Source organism: Macaca mulatta, chromosome 3, assembly GCF_049350105.2.
Source record: "Macaca mulatta isolate MMU2019108-1 chromosome 3, T2T-MMU8v2.0, whole genome shotgun sequence".
Lineage (NCBI taxonomy): Eukaryota > Metazoa > Chordata > Mammalia > Primates > Cercopithecidae > Macaca > Macaca mulatta.
This window is the reverse complement of record NC_133408.1, coordinates 99,005,219-99,022,429: the sequence shown is the minus strand read 5'-3', so window position 1 is coordinate 99,022,429 and position 17,211 is coordinate 99,005,219. Positions and strand designations below refer to the sequence as shown.

The 17,211-nt window shown below is 44.7% G+C and overlaps 1 protein-coding gene and 1 long non-coding RNA gene across 3 annotated transcripts in view; one reads left to right on the top strand and one right to left on the bottom strand.

Annotated features, from left to right (window-relative positions):
* Window positions 1-17,211, top strand: part of CHN2 (chimerin 2) — a 314,374-nt gene that overhangs the window by 130,761 nt on the left and 166,402 nt on the right.
* LOC144339879 (uncharacterized) lies at window positions 5,024-9,285 on the bottom strand. The gene is made up of 2 exons (XR_013415422.1): window positions 7,258-9,285; window positions 5,024-7,090 (listed from the first exon to the last, which is right to left on the bottom strand). It is a non-coding gene; the product is annotated as an uncharacterized LOC144339879 (long non-coding RNA).

Genomic DNA, 17,211 nt, shown 5'->3' with positions numbered 1-17,211 from the left:
TTGATTCTAAAGTGTTTTAATATTATACTGTTAAGTCGGCAAATCTCTGCAATAAAGAAAACATGTTTGAGTTAGGTCATTTACAGTTTCCTCTTATAACTCTTAAAACAGGAACTGTTGCTTTTCAGAGAAAAAATATTTTTCTTGAGGAATCTAGATGACAGTTTCTGTGGTTTCTCACTTTTCTAAACTCCCAGAGCTCTCACTGTCTGGACTATTCATATCTCACCTTTCAGTATCTATGTTCATGTGCTTGTTAATTCTCTTTTTATGCTCGAACCTGACCAGACTATAAACTCCTTGAAGGTAAGAATCATCTTCTATATTTCCCTATTTCTCAAAGTACCTAGTCAACAGCTGGTCAGGTTGTTGTAACAGGATTTTGTGTATTTAATCACATTTACTGATGTAACCCATTTCTTATTGAAATAATGTATTCCACCTCACCGTATGTTAATATCCTAAAGTTATCTTGAAATGTATTATGTTTGCCAATCTTTTTTGTAAAATAACAGTGGCCTCATTCAGCATAGTGGTTCGCAGTAAAGTGCTTTCATACTGGGCTCTGTGTGTATAAGATGATCAGGATATTGCACCGTTGACCTTTATCCCAGTGCACAGGGTCAGATTGGGTCATTTCTGTGTGAGTACGGTTGGGAATTGTTACCACTCTGAGAACCTTACACAATTAGACAACATAAGAAAAATAGAGTCCCCCGCTTAGATGGATATTTATTTATTTATTGCAATTAATGAAGAATTCATGAAGGTGGCCTTTCTGAAACTTGTCTTTTGAAATTAAATTTGGCCGCTGATTGACCTTCCAGAGACAAATTCATGTTCTTGGATGTTGTGTGTAAGTGTGTGTTTTAGAAAAACAAAGTAATAATTTAGCATCAAGAACATATCATTGAAATTCTTAGAAATCCCATAATTGCAGCTTTGTGCAGGCATATTATATGAAGAAAAGGAAAACAACCCCTTAACTTTGAGGCCTTGCTTGTGCTCAGAATACGTCACAGAAAAGGAAAGGGGAGAGTGTTGGTGGTGTTACTGCTTTTATTTTTAGAAAAAGCAGAGGCTCAGATGAAAGTCTCCTTGCATACAGTGAGTCCATTTAAAGATGTATGGTATAGCATGGGAAGTTTATTACAGATGTGAAATTATGCAGTACACAGCAAGGATCAATGTTTATTCATACTCTAAATTTAACCCGTTTAAACGTCGCAGTGGGGAGTGAATTTGCTTGTGGGACTGAACTTCTCCCTACATTGCCATGTGGAACAGAGACAGAGTTATGGAAAATGTAGGATGTCCAAGTTCCCTCTCCTTTTGGGCAACATATATGACTCCAGTTTATAAAAAGCAAGTCAGATCACTACAAAAAATAAATTATCTTAGTCATACTCTGGTCTTGTCTTAGCCTTTGCTATGGTCTAGAGGGTGATGGAGGACATCTGTCAGGGCCCTGTGGATACAGAAGGCACACTCAGCTGTGATGTTGAAGAGAAGTTAATGGAGGGTCTGCTGACAGAGGTGTTGGCGGGTCGAGAGAACTAAGAGTCTGAAGCATCTGGGAGTGGCCAAGAGTGGGAAGCCATTCCCAACCCCAGGCCTGGAGGGGCAACAAGAGGAAATCGTGTTACTGGATCCTGGGGACAGCTAGAGCCACAGAAGAGGAACTGGGACAGTGGTGGCCGTGTGGGGTCAAGTCTGCTGTCTGAACTGCAGCACTGGAGCAGGGAGAGAGCAGTACCTCCAGCATCAGTCCCGCCATCCCCTCTTTCCTGCCCCTGCCTTCCATTGACTGAACCCAACCTGAAGCCAGAGGAAACGGAACTGAAGTAGTGCAGTTGGTAGAGGTCAACACCCTGGCATGGAAGAGACCCCTGGGAGAAGCAGACACCACCCCTGTTGGAGAATCAGTTCTTCCCTTCAAAATCGGGAGATTACGAACAGTGATTTTTCACTGGATTGACTGGGAGAGGGAGGGAGTGCAGGGGGTGGTCAAAAGAAGAGAAGTGCAATGTTCCCCTAAGAAATACAATTTGGGGCTGGGTGTGGTGGCTCACACCTGGAATCCCAGCACTTTGGGAGGTCGACGTGGATAGATCATGAGGTCAGGAGTTTAAGACCATGGTGAAACCCCGTCACTACTAAAAATACAAAAAGCCGGGCGTGGTGGCACATGCCTGTAATCCTAGCTACTCAGGAGGCTGAGGCAGGAGAATTGTTTGAATCTAGGAGGCAAAGATCGCGCCATGAGGCAAAGATTGCGCCGTGAGCCGAGATGGTGCCATGGCACTCCAGCCTGGGCGACAGAGCGAGACTCTGTCTTAAAAAAAAAAAAATGAAATACAATTTGGGTGAGTATTTGGCTTGTGTGATCTGAAAGAAAAAGACCAATATTCTAATATGATTTACATCCATCCAAAGGAGAAAATAAACAGCCTCCTGGAGCCGTGGTTGAGAACTCCCGCAGTGGCGCGAGACTGTCCAAGCTCCACCCAAGCTTGGCCCCTTACCAGCTGGGCTTTCTGGGGAAATTTTCTCTCTGAAGCTCTGTTTGCTCTTCTTTAAAGTAGGGAATAGGATCGTGCCTACCCTGTGGGGTTCTTGGGAGGCTGAAATGAAAATATAATTGCAAAGTGCTTAGCCTGGAACGGAGCACTCTAAATACAGCTGCTAGCTGCTAATATAGACGATCCCGGACTAATCATGGTTCGACTTACAGTTTTTGACTCTATGAGGATGCAAAAGCGGAATGCATTCAGTAGGAACCATACTATGAATTTTGAATTTTGATCTTTTCCCGGGCTGGTGATATGCCCTAAAACGCTCTCTTGCAATGCTGGGCAGTGGCAGTAAGCCACAGTTCCCCGTCAGCCACACAATCTCCAGGGTAAACAGCCCATCCTCCACAGTGTACTGTGTTGCCAAGTGATTTTTGGATAGTATATTTTATGTTTTCACATCCCATCATGTCTACAAAATGTCCATCTGTGTAAAGAATTCAATACTTTATTATAAAATAGGCTTTGTGTGAGATGATTTTGCCCCACTGTAGGCTAATGTAAGTGCTCTGAGCATGTTTAAGACAAGCTAAATGGTGTTTGGTAGGTTAGATTTACTAAATGCATTTTTGACTGATGATATACTCAATATGTGGACATAACCCCGTCATAAGTTGAGGAGCATCTGTACACTACAGAGACGAATGCTCGATCATGGCTTGGGATCCTGTCTAGGAAGACATCCTTCTCTCAGCACAGGGAGTCAGAAAGGAGGTGAGGATAAGGGCATGGGGTATTCATGTTCCTTCAAAGGAAACATGGGCTGCATTGAGCTGAGAAGCACCCACCGTCTCTCCCTTCTCACAGCTCAGGGAGAGGCATTCTTCTGTCTCTGACAGTGGTAGTCTGTGGAGCAGGGAAGTAGGAAGTAGAGAGTAAGTGAAGGATGCTGGGTTTCCAGCAGAACAGAGCTGGGCTGGGGTGTGCAGAGCAGCATGGGAACAGGGGAGGCACATCCTGGTTCTGCATCCCATCCTCCATGGCTGTCCCACACCGGGTGTCAGTGGAGGACTACGCCACCATACTCTGACCCGCCCTTTTCTGAGCCCACAGCCGCTAGAGCTTCATGCCGGGGCTGCTATTGAAAGGTGTCTCAGAGCCCTGCTCAGAGTCTTATTCTCAGAAAATGACCATGTTTTGGAGAGGAGATGACACAGTGAGTGGGAGAGGCACATGCAGCTAAGAGCATTTCAGGAAGAAATTGGGGTCTCTTGAGGAAAAAGGATCCAAAAAAGAACTACAGATGAAATTGATTGCTTTAAGTGAGCCCATTCTATTTGTATAGTTTTAAAAATAAAAACTGGAAGCAGGTTGTATGAACATAATGTGCTAGCAGACTTGGGAATTAGGGGCAGAATGCTGCTCTAAATTCAGGAAATCATGGCACGGTTTCATATTGAACATGGTCTATTCCTACCACTAGCGCTTTCCTGGCTGATTTCTTCTCCAGCTGGAGACTTCTTTCTGGTTTTCCAATTCATGCTCCACCCTCACCCCAACCCACCCATAAACCAGTGACTGAGGGAAGCAGTATCTTTCATAGTGGTGAGTTCTGGATTTTCAGCAGTAATGGCTGAGAGTCAGGGACAAGATGAATGTGTGTGAGCTGGTGAGAAAAGGGTAAATCATGATAGAAAACGTGCAGTGCTGGGTGCATGGAGTCCTGCAGTTCTGGACATTTTGAAGACTACCTGGCTTTTGACAATCAATGGATTTGACCACCTTGCTGTAAGAAAAGATTAAATACATCTCAAAAGCCAAGTGATAAAATGATAAATTTAATTTACTTTCTTTTCTTTTTTTTGTTTTTTTGTTTTTTTTGAGACTGAGTCTCCCTCCATTGCCCAGGCTGGAGCGCAGTGGCGTGATCTCGGCTCACTGCAACCTCTGCCTCCCGTTTCAAGAGATTCTCCTGCCTCAGCCTCCTGAGTAGCTGGGATTACAGGCACTCACCACCACACTGGGCTAATGTTTGTATTTTTAGTAAAGACAGGGTTTCTCCATGTTGGCCAGGCTGATCTCAAACTTCTGACCTCAAGTGATCCATCTGCCTTGGCCTCCCAAAGTGCTGGGAGCCTAAATTCAATTTCATAGTGACTATTTTACCCCACATGATGAGTGTAGAAAATGTTGGCATATCAAGTCATGGCAATTTGACATCACAAAACCACAAAGATGAAAAATTAGAAACATTCTTAATGTAATTCTGTGTGGAATTCTATGGTTTTAGAAGTTGCAGCCAGGCACGGTAATCCCAGCAATTTGGAAGCCCAAGGTAGGTGGATCGCTTGAGCCTAGGAGTTCAAGAGAAGCCTGGGCAACATGGTAAGACCCCATCTCTACAAAGAGTTCTAAAAATTAGCCAGGTGTGGTGGTGTGTACCTGTGGTTCTAGCTACTCAGGCGGCTGAAGTCTGAGAATCACTTGAGCTCAGGAGTTCAAGGCTGCAGTGAGCTGTGATTGCACCACTGCACTCCAGCCTGGGCAACAGAGCCAGACCTTGTCTCAAACAACAACAACAACAACAACAACAAAAGGAAGTTTCATGCTTGTCGTGACTCTGTCCCCTAAGTGTAAAGGCTAGGGTCAAAGGACTAGAGTGGAGTGGGAAGGCCAAATGCAGAAATACCCCTCCATGTGTGGACAGGAAGATGTGCAGGAGTGTATTTGTATACTTGGTGTTTGCATTGTTTCTAAGACATTATTGACACCTGGAATGATTCATTTCCTAAGTGTTGAGAGGTAAGTTATCTTAATCAGTGGATACTTTTTGAATAGGTTGAATATAATAGCTTTAAAAATATTGGTGACATAAAAGGCATCTAAAATGGTCAGTAAACATTTCAGTGGTAGTCAAGAACGGAGCATGCCTTCTTTCTGGAGCCATCTATTTCATGTAGTGGTGCTTACAGGAGTGGAACAATGTAGAGTCACTCATGGATTCTCTGTCATGGTGCTGGGCCCAGTAGAAATGCCTATTGCAATATAACAGATTAATTCTGAAAATAGAACCAGTTCCTGAAAAGCCAAAGGTTGCATATGAACACCTAAAAAACAGCCCTTGCTGGAGGCTCAGTCTCTTGATCTCAGATGTTACTAGTAGTTGGTATAAATGATCCGATAGGGCCCAGAGATGAGCGCCCACTTCCTGCCAGAGAGGGCACGAAGCCATGGACATAGGAAGCTCTCAGTAAGTGCTTCTTCAGCAGACACAAACACTGAGGATAAAGGACCTTTCAGTATGTTTTTTGGGGAACCCAAATCTAGTCATTTCTGGCTGTTTTATTTCCTTTTTCCTTTTCTAGTTTTTGAGTTTTGACAGCCAGATCCTCGCCATACTAGTTGGTAGTCTGTACTAGAGCCTGCATGTGTCAGGTAAGGCGCTCTGCAAATCCTGGCGAGGAAGGAGACTTACAATAAACTCGATTGTTCTTTTCCTCTTTAATCAGATCCGCCAGCTTGTGCCTGACTAGTTCTGTCAACATTGTAAACAGTGGAGATGATTTGCCTCAGTTGCACCTCGCACTGAAAAAGCAGTACTGATGGCTATGCAGACATTCCTAAAGAGAATCTTAGTTTTCTTCCTCCACTTTAATAGTGGTCACCCAGTTGGTTGAGCAAACAAACATTTATTGAGCACCTGGTGTGTACAAGCATTTGGCTCTGTTTGGTGCTGAGGAGAGTAAAGCTGCCAGGGAAAACCGAGGGGACACACGGACAGCTCCAGTAGGATAGCTTTGCACTGGGACTCACACCTCTTCATTCTACCAGAAGCCAGGAGATACTCACTGGGGACAGTCGTGATGGGAGTTTTTCCATGAGCAGCAAGAGCTAATGGGCCACTTGCCTACAAGAGAAGGTGAGACAGCAGAGTCCTCCTGGAGAATCTCCCTTGTGGCCCTCTCACTGCCCTGTGACAGATTGCAAGCCTGAAATCTGTCAGCTTTGAAAGGTTGCCTGATCCTCCAGTATTTGGCTATGTAAGACAGGTACTGAAAGATGGCTTTTGTTGAGGAACTGACTCCCAATAAAAATGGTTAACTATCCATTATGAGAAAACACTCCTTTGAGGCTGGGCATGGTGACCCACACCTGTAATCCCAGCACTTTGGGAGTCAAGGGTGAGAGCATCACTTGAGCCCAGGAGTTCAAGTGCAGCCTGAGCAACACAGTAAGACTCTGTCTCTACAAAACAATTTTAAAAATTAGCTGGGTGTGGTAGCATGCATTTGTAGTCTTAGCTTCTTGGGAGGCCTAGGTGGAAGGATTGCTTGAGCCCAGGAGTTAGAGACCAGGAGTTCAAGTCCAACCTGCAACATAGTGGGACTCTGTCTCTACAAAAAAAAAAAAAAACAAAAAAAAACAAAAGTTTTAATTAGCTAAGCACGGTAGTGCGCACCTGTAGTCCTTGCTACTCCGGAAGCTGAGGCAGGAGGATCTCTTTAGCCCAGGAGTCTGAGATCACAATGAGCCATGATTGTGCCACTGTACTCCAGCCTGGGTAACAGAGCAAGATTCTGTCCAAAAAACAAAAACAAAAACAAGCTTAACATTCTAACCAGAAAGTCTCCTTGCTTTCTCAGAAAACTTGCTTCAAGTTTTCACTTGAAGTGAAAACAACATTCCAACCCTTTTACCTCCACCTTCCTCTCCCTCCCTGGCACATGGCCTGGCAAACTCTTACTCATCCTTCACTGCCCAGCGCCAGTGTCATCTCTGTGAGGTCTTCCTCGTTAGCTTCCCACTCGCCTCTGCCAGGAACCTGGCTCCTGTCTTCCGGCACCCGCCACCCTTGCATGCACTCCTCCATAGACTCCCCTCTGCTTGCTTCCCCTCTAGAATTGGGTGCTGCTTCAGGGAAAGGACTTTGTCATCTGTGTGTACCCAGTGCCTAACTTGGGATCAGGAACAGAGTGAAGGGTAAATGTTTGTTAAATGGACAGAGGAGAACATGAACAAATGATCTTTTATAAAGGCACAGGTGTGTAAATATACAATTCCTCCTTATGACCGTGCTGCTGAAAATAGATAAACAGAGGGTACCAGTACAAACAGTCTCAGACAGGAGCTACCTATTAAGGAAAGGTTTGTTTTAATTTTAGTTTCAGACTCTGGTAGTGGAAGCAGGAACTTTCACATGCTGCGATTAGGAAGACAAATGTTCCACTGTGCAAACAGCAAGAGGATATGACTGCTGCCAGCACGCAGTACAGCTGTCCCCAACTCTATGAAGACATGCAACACTCAGATAACAGCAGAGCACAGAGAGGGGGTCTATTCTTCTCACTCTGTTATGTAATGCGAATACTTTCTCTTGCGGAAATCGTTGGGACCACTTGTTGTTTGCCTTACTCTTAACCCTTTAATTATAGACCTACTGATGCTGTCACCCAGGCTGCCACGGGGTGACGGGAAGGCTTTCCTTCCTGCATACATTTGTTCAAGCATTTGGCATGGAAGCGATAAATGCATGCGAACGCAGAGCTTAATGTGGAGCTTTCAGTTAGCATCTTGCAGGTTGTGAGGGATTGCTTCGGCTGTTTGGTCCTTACTCTTGCGTCTTCCTGTACATCACAGACACGCTTCCTGTGCTGTTTGTTGCTCTGTGGTATGGTTGATGAGGTGTCTGAAGTGTTGCTAATGCAGCGCGTGTGATCTTTAGAAATATTTTCCCTGGAAGAAGTTATTTTTAAAGCAAGTGATAAGAAACCACAGAACACCAAAACCCAGAAGGAGAGGAAAACCGGAGGCTCCCAGTCTCAGGAGGCTTCAAGAATCAGAGCCAACTAGACAGCCTGACTGGGCCCCATCTATTTTTACTGGTCTTACAATAAGGGGTAAGGTTTAGGTTGGAAATAGATGAAGGCAGGCTTCAAATACTTATAGAGAGACCGAAGTAACAGCTTGAATGTTGTGACATAAACGAGTTTGATTGTTATGATAAAATATGATAGGTCAGTCTTCCCAAGAGAACTGTTGAGTGTACATGTTACTGGCCATAATTTATTCTTATGGGATACAAATGAGTTGGCTAACTTTGGGCAAGGCCCCATCCTCTGTGGGCTTCAGATTCCAAGTCTGTAAAATGGGATAAGAGTACCCACCTCATAGTGCTGTTTGGAAATGAAGTGTGATAATACATGTGGAGTCCTAGGACATTGCAGGGTCCAGTATGAGAGACAGAATTTTGTAATGAAAAAAGCATGCTTTTCAGAGCTGGACAATGCCAGATTTGAATATTCAGCTCCACTATATGATTAATATATGTGATTATTTATGTGATTCTGGGCAACCTCACTATTCCTCTGTTTATTCGCCTGTGCAATGGGACTAATAATACCTGTTTTATAAGCAGGTTGTATTTTTTTTTTTTTTTTTTTTTTTGCCACAGAGTCTTGCTCTGTCACCCACGCTGGAGTGCAGTGATGCGATCTCGGCTCACTGAAACCTCCATCTCCCAGGTTCAAGCAATTCTCATGCCTCAGCCTCCTGAGTAGCTGGGATGACAGGCTAGTGCCACTATGCCTGGCTAATTTTTGTATTTTTAGTAGAGACAGGGTTTCACCATGTTGGCCAGGCTGGTCTTGAACTTTTGACCTCAAGTGATCCCCCAACTCAGCCTCCCAAAGTGCCGAGATTACAGGCATGAGCCACTGCACCCAGCCCTGGTTGTGAGTATTAAATAAGACACTGCATGCAAAACATCTAACAACTTAACGTAATGAAAGGCTATTAATAAAGGCTAAGATAACTACATGATATCTGTCAAAATTATCTTTCACAAAAGGAATGTTATCTTAGATTTTATTTTATACAAAGCCTGTCATGCCATTGGATTACTCAGTTAATTTATTTTGAACCCTCAATAACATTCTGGAAAAGTCACAATAGACTTGAAATGATCTTAATCAGTGATAGTTTTGGACCTTTGTAGTGGTCACTTAATCATTTTTAAAAAAGGAAGCTAAGAAATTTAACCTAGGTATATTTATATAACAAGTGCTAAATGTAATTGTAAACAACCTTTTAAAAAGTTTGCTACACTTTTTTTTTTAAATGTAAATGATATAAAAGGATATAAGTGAAAACCAAATCTCCCTACCTCTCCTGACCTTCAGCCTCGAAGATCTCCTCTGCAGACAGACACAACCTCAGCCCTTGGCAGTCTCTTCCAGACCTGTTTCATGTACTGAAACCCCAAGCTCTGCCTCATTTTTAAAATTTAACATCTTGAAGAGCTTTCCATATTAGCCACCTCATTCCTTTTTGTGCCTTCATAGTATTCCATAGCAGACTTTTAAAGATCACTTTAAAAAGCAATATAACAATTTTTTTTTTGTTAGCCATATTATAACAATGCTGGCTGGGCGCAGTGGCTCACGCCTGTAATCCCAGCATTGTGGGAGGCTGAGGCAGGTGGATCATCTGAGGTCAGGAGTTCAAGACCAGCCTGGCCAACATGGTGAAACCCTGTCTCTACTAAAAATATAAAAATCAGCCAGGTGTGGTGGCACACGCCAGTAATCCCAGCTACTTGGGAGGCTGAGGCAGGAGAATCACTTGAACCCTGGAGGTGGTGGTTGCAGTGAGCCAGGATTGCACCACTGCACTCCAGCCTGGGTGACAAGAATGAAACTCTGTCTCAAAAAATAATAATAATAACAGTACTGTATATAACAATATAATATATATGCCAATATAGCAATGTAATAATATGGCTATATTGTGGAGACCACCTTCAAAATGAAGAAAAGCCAGCTGTTCTTATATAATGTGAAAGTGTGACTGTGAGTGGATAAAATGTCCAGTGGCAGCCTTGGACAGGGACTTTACAATTTTTTTTCTTTCAAAAGATTAAGGAACAAGCAAGCATGATGTGCTGTGGGAAGAATGTCTTAGATGACTAAAAATCATTTGAAGCTCAAATATACACATAGAAAAATTAAAGTTGTTCCATGAAATGTGAGTTGAAGAAAGCAGTATTTCTAAATTTGTGTGTTATTTTAAGCATGAGTTTTAATTTGTACAAATAACTGAATTAATGAATTCAGGTTTATATACCTATTTGAATTAAGCATCATGAGTAAATATCTGACCATTTCCTTTATGTTGTGAAAAGTTTTTATATTCAGAAATCTTTTGGGGGAAGATCTCATCAGGAAAATGCACACTGCCTTCTGCGGGAGGTTGCTTGGGGGGCCTCAGTATTCAGCAGCCCTGTTCTCAACAAACAGAAATCAAGCATTGCAGAGCAGGCCCAGGCTAAAGTGGCACTTTCATTAGTAAGGGCAGGCAGGAAGGTATTAGCCAGGTGTGCTTGCTAACCACTGAGCCCCCAAATTAAGCAGGTTTACCTGTCCTCCAGGTGCTGCAGAGCTAGACCACCAGGAAGGCAACTGTGTACCACCTGGACAGTGCTCCTAAGAGCTGGCACACAGCCAAGAGACAAATTGCTCCCACCTCCCCAGTGGGAAAATACAGGATAAGATAGAGGACGGGAGTTCACCTCCTGAGTTTCCCTCACAGACCAGGAGTGTATTTTGTCATAAAGCATGTCCTCATTTAGACTAATTATCAGCACATATATGGAACATGTAGGTAATTCCCTGGCACATAAAGGGTGCACTTGTTTCCTTAAGGAAGGAAGGATGGGTTCACCACAACTGCTGGCACCCACATGCTGCCTTTGAGCTTTGAGTCACGTCGAACAGCTTCAATCACAGGGTCTGGGTAGGGAGAATGCAGCTGCTAGGAGACTGAGAATTGAAAGTGTCTTGGAGCTTCCAACCAGGAGAGTGCTTACTGAGTGTCTAGCCCCGTCTCTGTATTCACAGATGGGAAAATTGAGGCCCATGTGGGTCAAGGTTGAGGGAATAGCCCAAAATCACCCAGAACTGGGAGTGGAGCTGGGGCAAGAAACCCACTGTCATCTTTCAGGCTTCTGCTTGGTTATTGATGAGAGCACGGTGCTCTGCCTTGTTCTCATCCTTCTGTGGTTCCTTGCTTTCCCCCTCTCTGGAGCTCCCTCCTTCACGTGTGGAGGTAAAGCCGGTGGCCCTCTGATAGTCCAGTTCCACTGCAGCAGGCTCTGTTTTCAGCCTGTAAGACAAACAAGGATGTAGCAAGCATGGGCCAGAGTGACTGGCTGCCGACATGCCCATTCTTGATATGAATTACTACAATTATATTAACCGCACCAATTGTTATGAACGGTGCCAGTTACGAGAAATGACTCTGCTAGGTCAGAGAGCCCATTTGTTGCCAGGCCAGCACTGAGCACTGTATCTCTATGAATAGAGATCAATAGTATCTCTACTGATAATGAAATCTGGGGAAGAGTTGCACGTAGTGCCTGATATGCAGAGGGTCTTTGAGGAGGAACAGGGAGGGACAGAAAGAGGGACGGAGGAGAGAAGGATGGGAGGGAGAGAGGGAGGGGGGCATCTCAGTGAGATTTTACTTTATTTGTTCTAAAAGGTGGCAGAAAATTAAATGATGTCATGAGTTTTTTTCTAATTCTTTAGTGCTGTTTTCTACAATGTTTAAACCATGTTCTATCATTGAAGCAGACCAGACATAAGAAAGAACTGAAAATTTCACTTTAGCTTCTGTACTGCTGATTCCCCCTATGGGACTAGGGTCATAGGGATAAAAATCAAGGGACTCCAGAGCCAAACAGATCTGGATTTGAATTCTACTTTTTCACCAACCATGTGACCTTGGGAAAGTGACTATAATCTCTTTTAGTTCCCTCATTTCTAAGAGATAAAAACACATACCTTCAGGGATGTTTCTGCTCCATGCTTCCTGGGCACCCTAAACTTTGTCTCTCATAACACTTTTTGTAGTTTCTTACAATCACTTGTTTGATGTTCGTTTGCCTTCGTTGCTGGACTGAAGGCACCTTGAAAGCAGTGACTGGACCTGCCTTGGTCACAGCTGTATCTTTATCCTGTGGTACAGTGCCTGGCACATAAGTATTTGCTGGAAGAATGGATGGGTAGATGGATGGGTGGATGGTTGGATGGCTGGATGGTTAGATGGATGGACAAACAGATGAATGGATGGAGAGATGATTCAGGAAAGTTGTAAAGATGCCAGATAATGTATGGAAGGGACCTATCCCAGAATCTGGAATAAGCGGGCACTTAAAAATTCCTTTCCTTCCACTGAAGGAAGACTCCACCTTCTCTTCCATCTCTGCTTCAGGACTATTTGACTCCGAATATACTATGGCCAAAAAAATCTTTCTTGGCTTGCCAGGAATAAAAGTGCCAGGGCCATGATCTATGGGTTGCTTTAATGAGAGGTTTGTCTATCACTGCCACAACCATTGTATATCAGAAGAGACACAAATGCCCACAGTGAACTCAAGATGCACCAAAAAATATATCGTTATAGTAGGAGAAAATGCTGGCTCTTCTAAATGGCAAGAATGGAGAGCTGACTGGGGATACATCGAAATTGCCTCCTTCTCTAAGAGCTAACCTCTTCAGGAAGGGGATGAATAAAGGAATAACTATTAAGAAATAACTGATTAAAATAATCTTCTCCCTCCATTCCAGCAGCACTTTAGGTCTAATCTTGCCCTGATCTTATAACACTCCACTTTCTACCTTGTGTTATGGTGATGTGTACATGTGGCCAAGGGCTGGATACCCAGCAGGCAGGCAGGCAGTGCTCATTGAATGAATGAATAAGTTGATGTCTTATTTCTTCTCCTAACTGATTCCTATGGTTATATTCTGCATCTTGCCTTTATATCTGCACCCATGTCTAGTGTACTGTTTTGTGCCAATGAGGGCGTAAGCTCTGGGTAAATATTTGTTGGACGAATAAATGAATACCCCAAAGGGCTTCTTCTGGAAGAAGGCCAGGAAAACATTCCTTTGATGAAAATAATTTGTAAAGAGGCAGGGAGATACTGGAAGGCAGAATGTCTGGGGAGGAGAGACAGGCCTTTAGGTTGAATAGAAGTAGTGGTGGTGAGGTTGTCTCCAAAGAAATAGCAGGGGAGGAAGTGTGTGAATAATAAAAGAGGTAATTGTCCACCAGGAAAGCATCTCCATCCGGCTGTGAGAAATCTGCACTTTGTACCAGCAAGTGGGGAGAGTGCCTTGGGAGAGAGGGAGACCAGGGACATGGCCAGTGGTTTGGCAAAGGTAATGATGATGATAACCGAATTGAAGCTCCTGTGTCTTTTCTCTCCCTCAACCCCTTGTCTCCCTGTATTGCCACCATTTGCTTTCATTTCTCCATCAAACCTCCCTCTTACAAGCTCTATTTTCTCAATTTCTACTTGCCCTTCACATCACTTGCCTGTGGCTTCCTCCCATACCCCATTGCAAGGTCATCAGAAACCCCCATGTTGCTGCAGCAACAGCTCTCCCCACACATATCTCACTGGAGCAGCTGCCGCCTCTGTTAACCACTTCCCCCTTTTTAAATGTCTTGTGCTTTGCCTTTCGTGTCACCCCATCTTGGGGTTTCCCTCCTATCGCTCTGGTCTCTGCCTCTTTCCCTCTTCTTCTCATCCCTTCAGTGCTGGTGCTCCTCAGGGGCTCTGTTAAAGGCCTCCCTCCCCCACTCTCATGTTCCCCCTGTGTCATGTGTCTACTTTAGTGGCTACAGCTGCCGTATGTATGCTGGGGTTTCCATTCCTGGATCTCCAGTCCAGGCCTCTTTTCTGAACTGCAGGTCTCTTAGAGATGTTCACTTGGCCATTCCTCAGCCATCGCTTTCCAGCAGCAAAAGCTGAGAGCCTTGCCATCTGCCAGGCCTGCTTCTCCTCTGGTCTGCCCCTTTCTGTGAATGGCAACACTACCCATCAAGATGCTTAAGCCAAAAACCATTCATCTTCCTCTGCCCAAACTAGAAGTCATGTTCCCTCCTTTCCTTCCCTGTCCATATCCAGTTTATCATCAAGTCCTGTAGATTCTGTCTTCTCCATGTCCTTCACATCCATCCCATTTTCTCCTTCGCCACTGCCACCATTCAAGTTCAGATCATTAGTGTCACCTTCCTCGGTTACTGGCCAGTCCCTTGATTGGTCTCACTGCCTCTTCTCTTTCTCCCATCTTCTCATCCTCCAGTCCACTTTCTCTCTCAACTGCAATGATCCTTCTCAAATACAACCTGGACTCTGTATTATCCCTGCTTGCATTTCCCTGCCCTCTAGAAGAGATAAGTCCTTAGCATGGTTGTAAAATGCTTAATTATCTGGCCCCTACTTACTTCTTTAATATAATCCCTCACCCCTCCAAAACACCCTCTGGCCACCCACCTAGACACATCAGAGCCTGTTTCAGCCAGCAAGCTGAGCCACTTCTGGCTCTCAGTGCCATGTCCTGTCTTGCCTGTGGTTCCCGTAGGCCACACCTCAGCCTGTGTATCCTCCAAGAGCCCATTCATCCACAAAGACACTCCTTACTGTGGGCTTCTGTAGTAGATGTCCAGGCAATAGCCTACCTGCTTGACTGGGCTCCAGTGCTGTGGCAACAGAGCTTACTCTTCTCTTTGTCTCTGGGGACTTTAGGCCTTGCTGTTAGATTTCACTCCTCTGAAACTGCTCTTGAAGGACGCTGAACAGGACTACTCAAGGCAGAGGTGATCCATCAGGGTGTGGGAAGAGCCTGACTGCCCCTGGCCCATGCAGCCTTCCAAAGGCTGAGGAGTCCTACCACCATCAATGCTCCCTGTATGCATCCTCTTGCTATGTTACAGTTGCCTTGTTATTTGTTTGGGGCCCTCAAAAGAATGCAAGTTTTGAGTTTCTGTCTTTTACTTGTCTAACACTTTGAGTACCTGCTGTGTCCTGGTTTACAGCAGTCATGGCCACTTCAGTTGGGCCATTTGTGCCTAGCTGAGAGGGCGAGTGGGGGCTGAACACAGCCTGGGCTCCCCTCGCCAGGCCGCATGCTCTGGCTTGGGGCTCTGCCCCTCAGAGGAAACATCTCTACACACAGGTGCTAATTGCCAAGCTATACCCCTGCCTGAAAAAGACAGCTTTTTCTAATGCACAAAAAGTACCCAACAGGCTAAGGGTGACCCACACATCGGAGGACAAGATCAATGAGGTTCCTACTCTCACAGTGCTATCTGTCTAGCACGGGAAGACAAAACTTAAAGAAATATATAACCACACAGCAAAACATTTCGGATGGTGAAAAGGCTCTACAAAGAATTTAAGAGAGTATCTGGGGAAATGCTTTAGGTTGTCGGGTCCAGGAAGATATCTCTGAGGAGCCAGAGCATTTAAGCTGAGATACCATGATAAGGAAGCCAGCAATGTGCAGGGGAGAGGGAAGAGACTGTGTGACATCCCTAAGACTGGTATGGTCTTGATGGAGCAAAAGAAAAGCCAGAGTGGTAGGAGGAGAGAGAAATGTGATGACCAGGGAGAGGTGGTCAGGGGCCAGATCGTACAGAGTTTCATAAGCCCTCTCTACCTGTTCACCGTATTGTGCCCAAGGACTGGCTTGTTGCATTTATCCAATAAGTACCTGTTGAATGGGAGAATCTCATCATGCCTCTGTGCACAGAATAAGTGGCTCAAGACAGAAGCTCCATGTGGCCCCGGTGCCCTCTAGTGACCACAGACTCCAGGCCAAGGACCTCCATGGCTTCATCATCTTCAGAAAATCACTTACTTCCCTTGTTTTTGGGGCCCAGCCTCAGGGTGCAGCAATAATTCCTGGAATTTGTCTTACCAACTATTCTCTGCAAGTAGGACTCAAACAGAAAAATCCCTGATATGAGATTCGTAGTCAGACCGACAGCAGGCCTTCATCCCTTACCCAAGCAGAGTTTCCAAAGAGAATATGTGGATGTCTAATTTCTCGGGGGAATGCAGGGAACCTGCACAGGGGACAAGCATTAGCAAGCCAGCTCTCTAACAGCCTTCAGATCTGGGTGTTTTACAGCGGTTAGGATGATCTCCACATAGTCTCACAGCTCAGGCCTGGCACCATTTGACCGTGCTGGCCTGACAAGATCATAGCTAGAGGCCATACACTCTGTCGGTGAGGACATACTGCTAAGGACTCAAGCGTGGGCATAATGTATGTGTCGAAGACATATTGCAGCATGTGCACAGACACAACATCCCACTCCTGCTGTTGTTGTTTGCTTTCGTTTGGATCCCAACCCGTTCTGGGCCCATTAAGCTAATCACCCAACAAATTCTGAACTGTCGTCTCATTGTGAGGCTGTTCCATGCCTGATTGAAAACCCTGTTTTCACCCAACTTCCCTGGAAAAAGCCTACTGCAGCCCATTTACAAATGTTTGCATCAATAAATCAAAAGTGACAGCACAGATCTGGCTTTTCTGGGAGAGGGGATGGCAGAGGGAGAAACCCAGTCCTTCTCCTCTCTGTTTCATAAATGATCTACTGATGCCATATACAAAGCTTTATTTGAAATGTTCTAAGAAAATAGGTCATCTTCAACTTCCTTGATAGATCATTCTCTACATCGGTGAAGCTTTGACTCCTCTCATTTTCCAAAGCCTCTGCCTGTGTTTTTCTATGAGTCTAGTCATCCTCCACTGAGCCAAGTGAAGGAATCTGGCTCTCCCGGATGTTTGCAGGTATTTCCTCTTCAGTTGTCACTTAGCCAAGTGGAGCACATGTGTTCTTT